The sequence below is a fragment of the Eschrichtius robustus genome, chromosome 21 (genome assembly GCF_028021215.1).
Source record: "Eschrichtius robustus isolate mEscRob2 chromosome 21, mEscRob2.pri, whole genome shotgun sequence".
In the NCBI taxonomy this organism is placed as follows: domain Eukaryota; kingdom Metazoa; phylum Chordata; class Mammalia; order Artiodactyla; family Eschrichtiidae; genus Eschrichtius; species Eschrichtius robustus.
The window spans coordinates 25642682-25661964 of record NC_090844.1 but is presented as its reverse complement, the minus strand read 5'-3'; the positions used below and the strand labels follow the sequence as shown (position 1 = coordinate 25661964).

General features: G+C 39.1%; 1 protein-coding gene and 1 pseudogene across 1 annotated transcript in view; one reads left to right on the top strand and one right to left on the bottom strand.

Annotated features, from left to right (window-relative positions):
• NRG1 (neuregulin 1) overlaps nucleotides 1-19283 on the bottom strand; it is a 1032063-nt gene that overhangs the window by 380435 nt on the left and 632345 nt on the right. The window lies entirely within an intron of this gene.
• LOC137756090 (ribonuclease H1 pseudogene) lies at nucleotides 117-10294 on the top strand (annotated as a pseudogene).

The window sequence follows — 19283 nt, the reverse complement described above, 5'->3', positions numbered from 1 at the left end:
TTTTGGAGGCTGCTCATCAGTAAGAGATGTATCAATATCACTGGGCCTGCAATGGGATGAGAAACGAACAGTACAAGGAGAATTTTCACGGAACGTGCTGTATGTGGCTGCGAGGGATGAAGGCTTGGTACCGCTACACCATATGTGAGCACGACAACACACGTGTTGCTTACTGCACAGCCTATTATGTAAGTGGCTTCTGGGTACATGCAGCCCTTCTGTTTGGATCGATGGGATATTCAAGTTCAAGGTCAGAGAAGACTCAGGCCACCAGTGGTCATCCTTCTCCACCTCCTCCCTCATCACACCCGGCCCCTCTGCTTAAGAAATGCCAAACACATTTCAAAAACAGCATTCCAAAACGGCACCGTGCTACTTGCCCATTCAGGGTATGCACCAGTCTCTCCAAAATAAGGGTACGTGAGTGGCAGTAAGTCCTTGACTCCTTGGCAATGGCGGAGAAGAGGAAGGTCAATCAGATTTTACATCTGAAGAGCCCCATACAATACAGCATGTTTTTTATGTACACAAACTTTGCCCTCACTGTACGTATGCAATAGTCTACGGAGTAAAAACTCATGGAGCTGCTTACACTTGAAAAAAAAAAATAGTCTATGGAATCCATAAGGACATTGAAACTCAGGGCAGTTGAGGTCATTTTTTTAAGGCCATACACCTGGTGGCAGAGCTAAGACCAGATCTGGGACTCTCTGAAATGAAGTTTGGCGCTTTTAGTTCTTGCATATGTCACAGAGGTGCCAAGAGCCAGCTTTACTCCGCAGTCACCAGTCAAACCCCCATGTTTCTGGCATGTAGGCTTTGTTTTCTATTCCAACCATCTGGAACTGAAGGCAGGCTGATCATATCATTAACTGCTGAGTCCTTGGGTATGGTTGAGGGAACCCAGGGCCATTGTTAGGAGAGGACCTGGGCCTTGCTGCGGGCAAACAACAGAACGTCAGTCAGCACAAAGGAACACACTGGTTGAGGTTTTGTAGGGTGTGAGCTGCGTGTCATTTCAAGAACTATGAAGGAGAATGCAAAATTATAAATACAAATTGTGAGGGACAAGAGTGCATACTTATTTAAAATAAAAAAAGAAAATCCACCAATTACAAAATCTAAAAATCTGACAAAGCCACACACATGATAAAATTCACAAAAACAATTAACTGCCTGATACACATTTATATTTTTCTCCCTACCTTTTTTCTCCCTGAATAAATAATCAAAAAATTTTGATTCCTTCTTTACCTGACAATAATTTTGTAATTTTTTCTTCTATAGGGAAAAATGAGAGTCTGTCTTTAACGTGATTGATTTAAATTTGTTTTTCTTTACTATTAATAATTAAATGAGCTTCTTTCAACTTCACAACTTATTTTGACAATGCCCTATAAATCTTTAGGGTTGTCAAATTTCAGAAAACCTCTATTATATTTTCTCCCTATATCAGTTGTTACAGACACACTCACAGTTTATGGCACTATTACAGGTTTGTGCCCTACAAGCATCAAAATTCTGATGAATTTAATTTCTTGCAATTCCCATTGCAAAAGAAAAAACCAATTTGGTGAATGTATAATTGCATTCACTGACTTATTATGGATATTCTTGACAGAATAGAATTTCCATTTTGACTAGATATCCATGGAACTGAATCCTCTGGTCATAATTCCACACATCAGATGTCTGGTAGAATTTTCCACGGGCTAGCTTCTGGCTCCATACATTTCACGACTTGTCCTGTCATGGTTCACATCCCACTGTTGTTTGGCACACAAGGACACATTCATTCACAATACAATCTCTCGCCTTGCATCTTCTTGACATGATGCCATGTGAGTCAGCACAGTGGGTTTTAGCATATTTCTGGAAGCCTCTCCTACTCTGAGACACCGTGAAATAGTAGACATCACACTAAGCACCAAATAAATGTATCTCCAACTCAATTTTCCCTCAGTTGCATTCCAAAATGCCCAGGGCCCTTCCAACTCCACCTACACAAGGAGAATATTTTGGAGGGAAAATCAGAATGGAAAGAGACCGTGGTCTTAATGAATTGTAGTTTAATGGCCTTATCTTGCAAATTTTACATAACTGTGTAAGCATGTGAACACACGGCTAGGACTCCTTGCCTTGGATTCCTGGAAAAGGCCATGTAAGGGAGGATTCTGTAGTTTAGACTTCATTGGCTTCATGGCAAATCCTCAGAGCAAAAGGAACTCTGTCCTTCTAGGTTTATCTGTGATAGGGCAATACTAATCCATGCATAGGAATATAAAAATTCTTGAAAATTATAAAATATATATACTACTAATTGTCAAGAAGTTGACAAACTAAGGTTCCCAAATTATATGTGATAATTTTCAATGTAAGTTTCCATCAGTCTCCAAGGGTGAATGAATCACGATGACATGGTTTCCTTATCTAGTTATATACCCGTTTCCATCTCTTATTTTATCTTCTTACCGTGTTACAAGGTAAGCGTTATTATCCCCATTTTACAGATAATGAAACTGAGGATCTTAGACGCTTATGTAGGCTCATCCTGTTTGTAAATATTATCTTAATTCATCTTCCACCCACCAGACTCTCCAGCAAGGCAAATGCAAAGAGGGCTGTTTACCCTCCTTGAAATCTTATATCAATAGTTCCTTCAGCCTAGAAACAAAAGGAAGCCTATCTCACCTCTGCCCTCTGCCCCAGTGATTTCTTAGATTTTGTGACACTGAATTATGCTGATATTCTCTCTCACTCTCTTTTTTAAACGGAAGATGGGGACTCTCTCCTTCACTCAGTCTTTAGTTGTTTGATATCGGGGTTCTGTCCTTGGTCCTCTTCTAATTTTATTTAATTATTTTTATATTGAAGCATAGTTGATTTACAATATTACATTAGTTTCAGGTATACAGCATAGTGATTCAGTATTTCTACCGATTATACTCCATTAAAAGTTATTACAAGGTAATGGTTATAATTCCCTGTGCTGTACAATATATCCTTGGTGCTAATCTATTTCATACATAGTAGTTTGTCTCTCTTAATCCCATACCCCTAATATTCCCCTCCCTACTTCCTTCTCCTCTTTGGTAACCACTAGTTTGTTTTCTCTATTTGTGAGTCTGTTTCTGTTTTGCATATATATATATTCATCTGTATTACTTTTTAGATTCCACATATAAGTGATATCATACAGTATTTGTTTTTCTCTGACATCTCACTAAGCATAATATTCTCCAGGTCCATCCACGTTGCTGCCAATGGCCGAACATCATTCTTTTTTATGGCTGAGTAGCATATATGTACCACATCTTCTTTATCCATTCATCTGTCGACAGACATTTAGGTTGCTTCCACGTCTTGTCTACTGTAAATAGTACTGCTATGAACATTGGGGTGAATGTATCTTTTTGAAATAGTGTTTTTGTTTTTCAGATATATATACCCAGGAGTGGAATTGCTGGATCATATGGTAGTTCCATTTTTAGCTCTTTGAGGAACTCTACACTGTTCTCCTTAGTGGCTGCACTAATTTACATTCCCACCAACAGTGTAGGAGGGTTCCCTTCTCTCCACACCCTCTCCAGCATTTGTTACTTGTAGACTTCTTGATGACGGCCATTCTGACCGGTGTGAGGTGGTACCTCATTGCTCCGAGGCCCTCTTCTGACTTTAAACACTCTCCCTGGGTGACCTCATTAATTCCCAAGGCTTTAGAAACCACCTATATGTTCATATCTCGCAAATTTATGCCTCTGCTGTTAGACCTCTGCTCTGCAGCTACCTATGAATATCTTTGTGATGATCTCTGCAAAATGGAGCAACTATGAGATTTTGAGATTTATCTCCTGCCGGCTTCTTCTTAATTCACTCTACTCCGGTTATGCCGACCTTCTTCAGTATCTTGTAGATAGTTCCTTTCTAGTTCAGATCTTCACTTGGTATTTCTTCTTCCTTAAACGCTTTTCCACACCTTCCCCATTCATTTGTCCCTTAATACTCGATCAAATGTGACTTCTACAGTGAACACTGCCTCTGACTTCTCCCCCAGAGACAGAGTGGGGAGCTGCTCCCATGATTTGTCTTAAGTGTCATTCCATCAGTGAGTATTATTTTGGGCTGCAATGGTCACAGATCCAACCACAGTGGCTTAAGCGCACAAAGGTTTATTCTCCCATGTGAAAGAAGTCAGCTGGAGGCTGTCTGGGGCTGATATCCTGGTTCCACAATCACTAGAATCCTGACCTCCTAGTAGTCTCAAGGTTACTTCATAATCCAGAATTGCTGCTGTCACTCCAGCTGTTTCATTAGCCTTCTTGGAAGGGAGGAAAGCTAAAAGGATCCTTCTTCTGGCTTAGTCATTTCCTTTTAAGGAGTCCTCTTGGAAATTTCACTGAATACTTACTTATGCTTGTATCTCATTGGCCAGAACTTAGTCATATAGCCACATCTAGCTACAGAAGAGGCTGGAAGTTTTGGTTTTCTAATCGAGTACAATTAAAGGGTTCTGCTTCTAATGAAAACTGGGGAGATGTTATGCTGGGGTAGGTAACTGGCAGTCTGCCACACCTTTCTGTGTACGTATCACACCTCTTTTTAAATTATCTGTTTAATTTTCTGAATCTCCCACTCAGCTGAAAGCTCCAAAGAAGGGAATGTATTTTATCCATTTTTCTATTCCCAACGCCTGGCACAGTGGCTGCCGACTGATAGGTCCTTAATAACAATTTAGTGAATAGATAAATTAGTTGTGAGAAAACTATTATTGTTATTAAGCGAATTAACATATTCTATAAGGCTCTAGGAAGAAAGAGACTCTCTGCCTTGTAGAAAGGAGAAAGAGGAGGAAGGGCACAAACGGCCACACAATTACGTAATCATGTCAAATTAGATCTTGGTTTATAAAAGCAGGACATGCTGGAAAAAGACCTTTTGTTGAGTGAACTCAATAAAAGGGAAATGAATCTTCAAACATACGTTAACTCATGTCTATTTATGGTGAAGACAGAAAGTAAGTGGAAGACGATATATTATGGACATTCTTGAATGTTCATCACTGTTTTAAAATGTTAGCATTTCACTGTCAGCCGACGTTATTTTCTCTCTTGCTCTGCTGTCTAGTTTTAAATACTTTGCTGTGCTCATAGTTTGGGATGATGTATTCTGAGGAGTTTTATAAATCATTTATTTTCTTCCTCACTTATTTCTTCTCTTCTGACAAGTTGTAACTAATGCTCTGGTCAAGGACACAGAACAATGCAATTTCTATCCTCTGGCTGCAGTGAAAGCAAGTTCACAAGGCTTGGAGTAGAGCTCAGTTGCCCCAAGGAGCACCACCATCGTGCTTCTCTTCCTCCTAAGCCAGCTTCACTGAACTGAGAGACCCTGCCATGATTTTAAACCAGAGTCATAAAAACCAGCATTTAATATTCCTGTGAGAGCACTGCAGACTCCAAGAATACATATTTACATGTTGACTTAATCTATCGGATGTTAGCTCTTTTCACCAAGAGAACTCCCCTTGCAATTTTCAAGGGCTCCTAATATCCTAATAGTTCTCTCTTCAAAAAATTGTTTTTCTTAGATATTGAGAATGTGTGCTCCTGTGACGGTTACAATCTCTTCATTTTAGAATGCATTCTGCCCCACGATGAAATGAAGGAAACGACTTTACTGTCTAATTATTTCCTGTGAGGTGTGTTTTCCCAGCTAGACTCCAAATTCCTTGAATGTCAGGATGATGTTTCATGATTTTATGCAGCCTGATAATAATGTTGACTACACAGCCAACATCCAGTTGCCCCTTGTGTTTTGAACCAAGGGTTGTAAAATGAGGATTATGAGGAATGTAACTTATGGTGAAGTTTAAACATTTTTCTTCATGTATTTGGATGCAATATACAATCTTCCCCTTCATGTCTTTCACCAACTGATAAAGCAAGCATTTCTGAAGTGCCCACCAACTCTCGGCATTGGGCTTGGATAGCCTGGATTCACATAGAAGTAAGGCACTACCTGGGAGTCAAGGTCCAGGACAGGGACCAGACTGTATTCCACTTCTAAGGCCCTGTTTTCTCCTACTAATCATAATCTCCTCGGCATCTCTTACACACACACACACACACACACACACACACACACACATATACACACATGCGCGCACGCGCACAGACACACACACACATCCCTTGTCTCCGCCTTCCTTTGAACAGATACCTTCTACACCTCCTTCATCTGGAAGATCATTAACACTTTGCTGAGTTCACTGAACTTCTCTCTCTAGACTATTTTGTGATCACCCAAGTCCACTGTAGGAACTATGAAAATACGGAAAAACACAAAGGTTGAAATAAAACAACCTATAAAGACACAACCAAGAGGCAGAAAAACCTCTTTTTTGCTAAGCGTTTTGTGAATCTGTTTCTTTCTCCTCTTCCTTCCCTCTCTCCCTCCTTCCCTCCCTCCCTTCCTTCCCTCCTCCTCCTTCCCTCTTTTCTTTTTGGGGGGGTGAAACGCTAGTTTATATGATTTGCCCTTTTACAATGGGGATGTTCTATTAAGTCATTATTGTTTTATAAGACCTTTTAATATATAACTTTTATATTTATGGCAAATATCACCTCCTTTGCTACCTGACTTATAATTTTATAATGTATTTTAACATAAACCTTTAAATTTTTAAAAAATAAATCAAGTCAATCATCCTTTTATTTTAAAAATTTTGTCTTCAATTTATGCTTAGAAAGGGTTTTTCTATTCAAGATCAGATAATTACATAGTTTTCTATAGTTTCTTTTATCTTTTAAATTATTAGATTAAATCAATCTCCCTACCCTCTGTCTCCAGGCAACAATTGAGACAGCTTTCTGCATAGACTGGTTTGCCTTCTTTGGAATTTTAGATAAATGAATTATTCAGTATGCACTCCTATTTGGTCTGTCTTCTTTCACTCAGCATAATTATTTTGTATCATTCATGTTGTAGCATTATGTCAACAGTTCATTCCTTTTTAGTACTGTTGTAATAAATAATGTAATTATAATGTAATAATAATGTAATTAGTATTGTATGCCCATGACACAATTTGTTTATCCAATCATCTCCTGATGGACATTTGGGATGTTTCCAATTTTGGCCATTTAAAAATAAAGCTGTTATGAATATTTGTGTACAACTCTTTGTGTGGACATATGCTTTCATTTCTCTTGATTAAATACTTAGGAATGGAATGGCTGGGTTATATGGGAAGTATATGTTTAACTTATTAAGATGGCTGCCAAAATGTTTTCCGAAGTGGTTGTACCATTTTATGTTCCTGCCAGCGGTGAATGAGGATTCCACTTTCCCTATGTCCTCTCTAACACTTACTATAGTCAGTCTTTTAAATTTTAGACATTCTAATTAGGTATTTAGGATGATCTCATTTTGATTTTAATTTTAATTTCCCTAATCACAAGTGCTGTTTGGCATGTTTTTATGTGCTTTTGGTTATTCATATATTTTTGATGAAGTGTATATATTAAAATATTTTACCCATTTTTATTGGGCATTTTGTTTTCTTTTTATTGATTATTATAATAAGTAAATGATTACTTTATTATTATAATAAATTATAATGATCAAATAATATCATTATAACTATAACATTATTACAGCTTTATAATTATAAATTTATTATAGTTTTATTACATATACACTTATTTTACATTAAAAATCATTATTTTATTTAATTGTACTCTTAATTATTACTTTCTTTTAATTATAAGTACAAATTTAGTATAACTTTATCATTACAATAATTGTTAATGATTGGTAGCTTGGACGTTTGAATCTATTTCATTCATCTGTGTTTTGCTCTATCATGCTATTTTACTTTCGGTAGCTTTATATTATTTTTTCATGGATAGCACTGCGAGTTTTTTATTCTTTTTTCTTTTTTTAAATTTTATTTATTTATTTATTATTTATTTTTGGCTGCATTGGGTCTTCATCACTGCGTGAGGGCTTTTCTCCAGTTGCGGCGTGTGGGCTTCTCATTGCGGTGGCTTCTCTTGTTGCGGAGCACAGGCTCTAGGAGCATGGGCTTCAGTAGTTGTAGCATGCAGGCTCAGTAGTTGTGGCTCACGGGCTCTAGAGCACAGGCTCAGTAGTTGTGGCGGACAGGCTTAGTTACTCCGTGGCATGTGGGACCTTCCCAGACCAGGGCTCGAACCCGTGTCCCCTGCATTGGCAGGCAGATTCTTAACCACTGTGCCACCAGAGAAGTCGGAGTATTTTATTCTTAACTATCATTTTTTTGGTGAGAGGAGGACCAGGCTATCCTCATCTGTTTATTTCAGAAATTGGTAAAATTTTAAGAAACTCATTTTTGAAAACTCAGAATTGAGCTATATTTTTTATAATTTTGGAAGAAATGAGATCTTTTCAATATTAGGTATTCCTGTCCATTAAAATGGCTCCTTTCTTCACTCGTCCAATATTTTGGATTTGTTTAATTTCTTGCCCATTTCCTGGTAAGCTAGAAAACTTGAGATCTTTAAGGCTTTAGGACTTCCCATTAGCTTGTCCAATGTCAGCCAACAAGAATCACACAATTTTAGAGATTGAAGCTGGAAGACACTGCAGATCATCGTGTCCAATATCCACACTGGGCTACGAGAAAATAAAGCCCAAAGAACTGAAGCACTTCCTTTATATCTAGAGTATGTTATAATATGTCTCAATGGTGGTCCCTGACTATTACTTTGGTGTCCCTTCTATTGTATCACTATATCTCTCCTATATCTGTTTCCTAAAATTGGCCTCTGTTTTGCTAAGGTCAGTGACCTTGACATGCATTGTATACCCCAAGTTCACTGTGGTAAAAATACCACCTTCCCACAAGTCATGATATATGTGAGGGCAATTTACTTGTCCAGTGTCAAGGTAGCAAGACAGGTAACTCATGGAAATGTAAAGAGGATGTTGCCTAGTGATATGAGCCATGGGCTTCCTGGCCTGGGTGGGTTGGGAGTGGGGGGCCCTCAGATGGAGAGATGGAAGCTTTAAGGCACTTCTGTAAGCTGGTCTTGCTACAGGGTGGAATTATAAGATGAAAGTGGGTTTCTTTATCATCTTGGAAACATTCTTTCAAGACATTGAGGCAACCACAGAGGGGAGATTGCAGGCTTTTCTAAATGACTAGACCTTACTCATTTAGTAGAGTGGCTCTTCACCTTTTATGGGTCAAAGGACCCTTAGAGAATCTAGTAAAAAAAAAAAAAAAGATCCAATCCACTTTCCATAAAAAGGCACACACATTTCATACAAACCCTGATGGTTCAGAAGGGCAGAAAAATAAACGCGTACAAGAATCACTAGTGGGACTTCCCTGGTGGCGCAGTGGCTAAGAAGCCGCCTGCCAGTGCAGGGGACACGGGTTCGAGCCCTGGTCCGGGAAGATCCCACATGCCGCGGAGCCACTGAGCCCGTGTGCCACAACTACTGAGCCTGCGCTCTAGAGCTCGCGAGCCACAACTATTGAGCCCACGTGCCACAACTACTGAAGCCCACGCGCCTAGAGCCCGTGCTCCGCAACAAGAGAAGCCACTGCAATGAGAAGCCCACACACCGCAACGAAGAGTAGCCCCCCGCTCGCCGCAACTAGAGAAAGCCCACATGCAGCAACAAACACCCAATGCAGCCAAAAATAACAATAAATAAATAAAAAAAAAAAAGAATCACTAGTGAAAGCAAACAAGTGACTTCGTGAGCCCTTGGATGAAGGTGGAGGTGAAAACGCAGAGTCGTGTGCAAAGCATGCTGCCTTCAGTGAGCAAAGACACATTTTCTTATATGGGGGAAACTGTCATCGTCTACAAGGACAGCTGCTGCTCCAGTAATGGGCAGAGGGGGGGCTCGAGCAGGAATCGGTGTTTACTGGGGGCCAGGCCATCGTTTAAATGTAGGAATTAGACTTCCTGGGTGACAAACAAACCAAAGAGCAGAGATTCGTGCAGCCTGCAAAGCCATCGAACAAGCGAAGGCTCAGAACATCAGTGAGTTGGTTCTCTACACGGACAGCATGTTTACTATCAATGGCATCACTAATTGGGTGTAAGTCTGGAAGAAGAATGGATGGAGGACAAGCACAGGGAAGGAGGTGATCAACAAAGAGGACTTCGTGGAACTGGACAGGCTTGTCCAGGGCATGGACACTCAGTGGATGCATGTCCCTGGACTTTCGGGATTTATAGGCAATGAAGAAGCTGACAGATTAGCAAGACAAGGTGCGAAGCAACCTGAAGACTGACCAGGTCCTTTAATTCTTGGAAAAACTTGAGCCAGTGGCTGTTTGTCACCTTTACTTACTGGTGTGAAAAATAAAACTATAGGCTGGACCACTGCAGTCGATGGGCAAAACAAAACAAACCAAAAAAACCCATCTATGGTTCTCACAAGCCCTGCCACAACTCTTCCCAAGGGTTTCATGTTCTCTTAGTTAAGAATTCCTGGGGAAGAAGGAAGTAGTCTGTTAACTATTTTAGCATCATCAGGTAAGGAAAGAGAGAAGAAATAAATTATGTGTATGTGTGAATGTGAGGATGGGAAGTCTAACCTGGGATGCATTAATCAATATACAATGATTTTTCTAAAAATCTGAGTGAACATGTCCCAGGATCAAAAGAAAAACTTGTTTTTTACGCTCCTGGAAACAGAGCTCAGGGTACGTCAATGTACTAAGAGTGGACGTGCGACCACGAAATGGGAGGAGGGAACTGAGGCAGTAAGAGGTTAAACACTCTCTTTGAACACAAACAACATTGATTCAGTAAATATTTACTGAGCATCTGCTAAGGAAAAGGCACAGTGCTGAGTGGTGGGGACAGAGTGCTTATCTAGAGAGATGTGGTCACTGCCCTCAAGGAAGACACACATGATAAAATCAAAGGGGCTCTAACAGTTATTTATTATAATACAGTGCTATATTAGTTCTATTACTATATAGCATACTAAGACACAATTTAAATAGTCATTAGTGTTCTTATTTTACAGATGAGGAAACAGTGGCCTAGAAAGGGTAAATACTCTTACATCCAGGATTAGAACCCAAGTCTCCTTCTCAGACTTTTAATGAGCACCTACTGTGTGCCAGGCCCAGTGCTAGATGTCAGCAATCTTTCATTCTGTTAGAGAAATCCCACATCTTCATTAACTAAATGTAAACTGACGTTCATCCACCTTTCTGCCTTTCTAATCAGAAATGGGCCTTAGTTACTTAGAAACTCACAAAGATAAGTCACCACTTACTTGGGGATAAGAAAGGAAGAGTTATTATCCAAATTTTCCCAGCAGGAATTATGAACTCAGAGAGAAAAGAAGTGTACCTAACTCATGATTCCAGAAAATGAAAATCTTCAATACTTTGGAGCTTTCTGGAAGGAGAGAAGGAGCACGTTCAGAACTAAAGATTCAACATTCAAGTAAAAAACATATTCTGTTGCCTTCTTACAATTTATTATTCTCTGTTTGCTTATGGCAATGTTTATTTTCCCTGTCCTCCTCAACCATACAGCAGGATGGTGTGCAGGGACCACTTAGGGTATATTTTTAAATCCTTTCAAAGTTGATCTCCCCCAAGAAAGGGAAGAGATCCAGGAGAGCTACCACCCATGCCCCTTATTTTCTCTGCTGAAATGTTTCATCCCATTTCCTCCAAACTCTGGAGGAGGAAGATTTGTTCATTCAAGTACACTCAAGCAAAAAAGGGACCCCATGAACAGATGAATGGATAAAGAAGATGTGGTACATATATACAATGGCATACTACTCGGCCATAAAAAAGAATAAAATTTTGTCATTTGCAGCAACATGGATGGACTTGGAGGGCATTATGCTAAGTGAAATAAGTCAGACAGAGAAAGACAAATACTGCATGATATCACTTATATGCGGAATCTAAGAAGTACAACAAACGAGTGAATAAAACAAAAAAGAAGCAAACTCCCAGATATAGAGAACAAACTAGTGGTCACCAGTGGGGAGAGGGAAGGGGGGGAGGGGCAATGTAGGGGGGGAGGGGATTTAAAAGGGGTTATTATGGGATTATATGTGTGTGAAACTTTTGAAAATTGTAAATCAGTGTAGAATTTAAGGAATGTTTCATTCAATAATTTTTTTTTAAAAAAGACATCTGTTTATCACATCCATTTTGAAATGAGATGTGCATCTTGAGAGCCTCAATCCTGTCACTGCAAGGAGATGAGTCCTGGGAAGGAGGAGAATCAGAAAGGAGATGGCTGGGGAGGAAAGCCAACATTGACCAGCAGCCCTGGTGGAGCTTATGACCAGCAGCTGCCACTCGGTCAGTCCAGGGGTCACCAAAGACCACCAGTTAGAGCTTCACGTGAGACTGGCAGCTGAACACCTCCAGGGCTTACCTGTCTATTCCTTTGCTACCTCCAAACACTGCTTATTTCACACAGAAAGAGCACTTCACTCATATAACCATCTCATATGCATCTTACAAGAAACCTAGGACCTCTCTTTCTCATATTTTTTAGTACCTTGTCCTACCCCTCACTTCTAGCCCTGGTTATCTAGAAATATTGTGTGAAGTTTCCAAAAGAAGTGCAAGGAGACATAAAAAAAAGGATAAGGAACTATCCCTTTGTGCATACCATGTGTGTGGTACCTCAAAGACTCCTCAGAGTGGACCAATTCTCTTATTTATTCTTTTCTTTTCAGTCTGTACAAACAGTCCCCTATTATAAATTTGGAATGTCTGGTATCATAATCTGGAGAATAAATTGTTTAGAAAATGTAGTCGTTAAGTTCAATGATTTTCCATAAAGACAGATTATTAAGGGGCAGATGAGAAATCTGCATGTCCATGTTGCCTGCCAAGATATGTCCTGCCCCTAGGGAGGCAGAGCCATTAAAAGATGAAACACAGAAGTAAATCAATGGCATTCCGATTCACAACATATCTTTAAAACAGAATGCCTAAAGGTATCTTGATCGTACTTTATAAATATCATCAATATAAAAGGGAGCTAATGGGTATTTTTCAACTGGGGGAATTCAGAGCAGGGAATGTCAATACCTTTTATGCTTACTTGGTTCACTCACTAACTCATATATCCTACACAGCGTTATTTAACACCTACTAAATGCACTTTGCTGGGATACAAAGATGCATAAGATTTGGACCTTGCTCCAAACAAAAGTCTGGTGGCCTTTTTTGAACCATTATTTTTCCCTTCCCAATCCCCCCAAGTTAGCCATCTTTGGAAAACAGAAGTAGTGCAACATATGAACTGGATATGTTTAAAATGTGACTATTAAAATAGTTGTTTTACCTTGGAGTGCATATAGTCCCATAAAAGGTATGTTATAGATAGTGGTTGTGTCTCAATCTAGTTTAACACAAAAAACTATTTCACCTAGTATATGCCCCAAATCTATACATATGCTACATGATAGCAGACAGTGACATTGATATTATAGTTAGAATTTCAAAACACACTCTAAAACTTAAGTAACTGGCCGTATTTTTTTCAGTATAAATTGTAATTCATTATGATTTTAGAGTATATAAAATATTTTTTAAAAACAGAAAAAAAGGACTTCCCTGGTGGCACAGTGGTTAAGAATCTGCCTTCCAATGCGGGGGACACGGGTTCGAGCCCTGGTCCAGGAGGATCCCACATGCCACGGAGGAGCTAGGCCCGTGCGCCACAACTACTGATCCCGCGCGCCTAGAGCCCGTGCTCCACAACAAGAGAAGCCACCGCAACGAGAAGCCCATGCGCCACAACAAAAAGTAGCCCCCGCTCGCCGCAACTAGAAAAAGTCCGCACGCAGCAACGAAGACCCAATGCAGCAATAAATAAATAAATAAATAAGCTTTAGAAAAAAGAAAAAGAAAAAAATCATTCATCATAAATAATGTAGAAAAATCTGTTAATATTTTGACTGAAAAATAGATCTAAGGTATGAGGGAAATTTCACTCTAGTGGGATGAAAAGGTAAAGGGAAATATTTTAGTTGACCCTAAAGGAAGTTCAAAAGAGTGATGGCATTGGTTTCTTCATGTCACTTTCAAATATTTCCAGGGACATCCAGACACTCACCTTTGTCCATGACAAATTTTATTTTGTGGTCAGGAAAGGAGAAAGAAGATGGAAAAGACCAGAAAGTGGTGTGAGAAGAGGTTTTCCTGAAATAAACAGGAAATAGATGGAAGTGAGATGGAAAAAAACAAAACAAAACAGAAGGGGCTTAGACAGGATGTCTAGGTAGATATGAGAAGGAAATTGATTCTTGGAGCTAGGATTAACTGTGCAGCGATAATTAAAAGGGAAAAGGAAAGTAGGTGTGCGGACCACTCAAGCAACCTTCTGAAGTAATTGGCAAAAGATGGGATCACAGGATTCCAACCCAGTTATCAGGTGGCACCTTGGATGCCAAACAACTTGGAAGAGAAAGAGGAGCATATGCAAATGCAGCCCACGGCTTAGATGTGATCTTAAATGGACAAATGTGTATCTGTGAGAGTGCCCACAGCCTCTCTAAAAAGCCCTTCCTATATTCATGCTTGTTGTGTTTCAAGCTTGTGTTCTTTGAGAAAGAGACACTTTAAAAACAACTTTGCAGTCACGACCATTTCAGACTCATTAATTTCACCCTTCATCCTCATCACTCTCACAGCATGAAATCTTGCAAATACCGTTTTGTCTAACCTTCCTCAATCTATTTAATGCAGAACATTAAAACCATTTCTTGCGTATTAAAAATCTTGGTTGCAGATCTTCGTGTTTTAAAAGGACATGGAAAAGCAATAACTACACCAAACAAGAGAGGATTTCAGTTGCATAAATTTCCCATAATTTCTTTACTGTATGAGGTGTCAGTGAAGAGAGCTCAGGAATCTGGGCTGTCTGAATCAATTTGTTATATGAGGTGCATGTGAGTTGACAATGAACTTCTACCAATATGTATTGAAAATTTGGGGTTCCTGGGGATCATATTCAAGACCTGGCAGGGGACTTCCCTGGTAGTCCAGTGGTGAAGAATCCACCTTCCAATGCAGAGGATGTGGGTTCAATCCCTGGTTGGGGAACCAGGTTCCCACATGCCGCCGGGCAACTAAGCCCATGCACCTCAACTACCGAGTCCACACACCACAGCTAGAGAGCTCGCGTGCCGCAACAATGGAGCCCACGCACTCTGGAGCTCGCACCCCGCAACGAAAGATCCCGCGTGCCGCAACTAAGACCCAATGCAGCCAAAAATAAAAATAAATAAATAAATATTTTTTAAAGAAAGACCCTGCAGGATTCCTATTCTTAATGAGTCTATCATCAAAACGGGGACCTCCAGAAAGAGAGATCAGCATATGTGAAATAACGCTAACTTACAAATAGATCATTAATTTATTTGAAGGGGAAAAAGTCTGCCATGGATTATGGTAATTAATTTAATTAACTGGAGAACAGATTGAGCTAAATATGAATATTTTTTCCAGAGATGCTCCCTAATGTTTGCTTAAAGCAAGACATGGCCTTTGAAGAATTGTCCTGTTTCCATTCAAGGACTCTAGAGAGCCAGCTGTCTAGCTTTAGCTACCCATCTGCATGTGTGTGCATGCTTATGTCCACTCCAAACAGTTTTGGACATACACATAACAAACGTCAACAGTGTTTCGTTCAGGACAATAGAATTAAAGGGAAGGAATAAAGGGTAAAATGAGGAGAGAGATTTTAGTTTTTCATGTCATATGCATCCTTCTATTCTGTTTGAGTTTTCTATGTGAATATGTAAAAAAAAACCACTTAAATATAAAAACACTCATACATTGTGCTCCAGTGAAAATACAAAACATCTGGGCCTCTGTACTTGCTTGATAAAACACTGGGAGGAGGAGTCCCTTTGGGGCCCTGACTCCGCCTACCCATGTAGGAACAGTTGAGGCACTCAAACTGTCCAACCGCTTTAAGCAGTAGCCATGGCAGTCTGAATTTTCCTCATGCTTTTGGAACTTTGAAATGACAGAAACAGGATAGCTATGGGGTCACCACTCACACATGAAGAACTCAGTATCAAGTCGAAAAAGATGGAGTCCTTTGTGGATCCATCTGAATGGTTAGCTTCCAGACTATGATTAGCAGGTCTTACCATTTCCTGAGCAGCAGAATATATAATACATTAATTGTATAATGAATGTCAATGTCTACTACACTAACATCTAACAATAAACTAAGTGGCTTTTATATTTTGAATTGCCAAGTGAACTCTGTTGAGTTTTCTGCAGAGCTAAGATGTGGTTCTTTCCTAATATAATTTTGAAGTACATGGATCTGGGACTCAGTGATGTGAGGGAGGCACATAAAATACTTGCCACTTCTAAGAACTCAAATGGGTGCAGTTAAAATGGAAGTAATTCCAGGTACACAAGTGCCACCTTCCCATATTTTGAGGAGGAGCCGTGACCTATATTTTTAAGTTCCTTTAGTAATTTTGATGTGTTTCAGGGTTTAGAAACTAATCTACCTTGCCTTGAAGGAATTCCTAGGCATTACAGTGGCCTTTCTGTAAAGATCACCACCACCAGGCTGTTATCAACCTGGGGAGACTGAGCATTCTTTGAGCTACAATTTCATATAGTACAACTTTCTTCTAATGGACTCCTTTTGACCAGGATTGAATTTTTAAAATCACGTTGTATAGAATCTGATGGCATGAGAAAACTGAGCTCAGAACCGTGTGATGTCTGATGTAGCATAAGATAACTGTTAAATTTTTCAACAAACAATTTCTTACATATATACAGTTAGGGCCTAAACAATTTTCCTAATAAAGCAAAAATCTGTACATCTTTGGTGAGCAAATCTGTCATGGATGGTTAAAGATTTCTCATAAAAGTCTCTGATTCATGATGATTAAGCATCAAGTAATAGAAACAGATTCACCACTACCACCTTCCCTTTTACTTCTGGCTGCCATGAGCTGGCAAGGTGATTGCTCTGCAAATCCGCCTGTTAGGTCATTGAGGCTGTGTGTATGTCATGACTAAATGGACATTTAACGTTTCTAAAGTTCCTAGCAGGAAGGACCATTAGCAAAGGCATAAACAAACTAGAGTACTCTTTAAATTTCTGTTATGAAAGGTAAACATTTGCTAATGTAAGACTTCATACTAGGTTTCTAAATTTGAAGATGTAAAAATATCAACTAATCCTGACTGTGAACTTCACATAGAATTAGAAAATTAAATATGATATTATTCTCTATAAAACTTTCAGGATCACAAAGAAGGTTTAACAAGCTGGATTAAATACATAAAATAAAAGCTGACAGGAAATTAAACCAAATACTAATTATATGCTATTCTTTGAAACATTTTCTGAGGTTTGTATTTGGAAGATTATATTTACAGACAGCCAAAACAAGCTGACCAAATAGTTTCAAAGTCCTATGTGACTGACTCTTCAGCATAAGGCAGTCTAAATGGTTAAGTGAACTTTTTCCTCTTCGGAACAGATTATGTTGGCATTGTAAGACTGTCACGTCTATCCACAACTTCAAAATGAGGTCGGGGGGTCCCAGAAACAATTCCAGAAGACAATTTATTTTTCTTATTCTTAAAGATCTCATCACCATCAATTAGTATTCATTAATCATCCCAGCCTGCTCTGTAGAACTGAAACGCCTCCTGCCTGAATCTAAGCCCATCTACCTTTGATGTACACAGTGGTAACACCTCATTTACTCTGCATTGTTAGGGAATGAAGTGATGCATGTCAGAGGATTTTCTAGAAAACAGATGCTTGTTTGTTTTTTACAAAGAGACCTCTACTTTTATTCACCATGTTTAAGTGAAATCTTTCTAACATGTACCAAGATTCATCCGTATTCTTAAATATGTTACAGGAAACTTAACATAACATTAAGCATTAGCATAAACTTAAGCTAAAAACTTCTAAAGTTGTTGTTAGGAGACATCAGTGATTTAACAACATTATCAAGAGGCAGCTGAGAGGTGGGAGTGGAATTTTCTGGGAGAGCAATGGAGCGCTGGCATTAAGAAACTAGGCTGCAGTGGACCCGGGCTCTGCCCCTGATCAGCTGTGCAAACTTCATCAGTTATTGAAGCTTTCTGCACAGTAGTTTCCTCATTAAAAGAGTAACAACAGCACTCACTTATTGAATTGTTGGAAAGATGAAATTCTTGCAAAAGACTTAGACCAGTGTCTAGCACAACATAAACAAATCTTAGCTCTTGTGATGGTTAGTTTTGCTTTCGTTTTTTACTGTTTTATAGTCAATCTGTTCTATTCTGGGAAACCAGGTACCATGTTTGCATATAAGAGAGCATAAACTGAGCTTAAAGCAGGAAGTCTATGAGCTATTTTGGCTGCTTCAAAATGGTTTTCATTTAGAACTTTTTAAAAATTGTAGTAAGAACATTTTATATGGGGTCTACCGTCGCAATAAGTTTTGAAGTGTACAATGCAGTACATTAACAATGGGCACAGTGTTGCAGAGCAGCTCTCCAGAAGTTATTCATCTTACAGAACCGAAACTTTACAACCACTGAATAGCAATTCCCCATTTTCACCTGCTCCCAGCCCCTGGCAACTGCCATTCTACTCTCTGCTTCTATGAGTTTGGCTACTTTAGATACTTATATAAGTGGAATCGTACAGTATTTGTCCTTCTGTGACAGGCTTATATCACTCAGCATAAAGTCTTCAAGATTCATCTATGTTGTCACATCTAGTAGGATTTCCTTCTTTTAAAAGGCTGCGTAAAATTCCATTGTATGTATATACCACATCTTCTTTATCCATTCATCTGTTGATGGACATTTAAGTTGCCTTCATATCTTGGCTATTGTAAATGATGCTGCAATGAATATGGGAGTAAAAATATCTCTTCAAAACCCTGACTGCAATTTTTTGGGGAAAATACTCAGATACTGGACTGCTGAATTATATGGTAGTTCTATTTTAAATTTTTTTCTGTACTGCTTTCCGTAAAGGCGGCACTAATTTACATTCTTACCCACCCTTTACAGTCCCACCAACAGTGGGAATTTCTCATCATTCTTGCCAAATTTTGTCTTTTGGATAATAGCCATCCTAACAGGTGTGAGGTAATATCCCCTTGTGGTTTTGATTTGCATTTCCCTGATGATTAGCGATGCTGACCATCTTTTCATGTACCCGTTGGCCAATTGTATTTGTTCTTTGAAGAAGTTTCTATTAAAGTCCCTTGCCCGTTTTAAAATCTGGTTA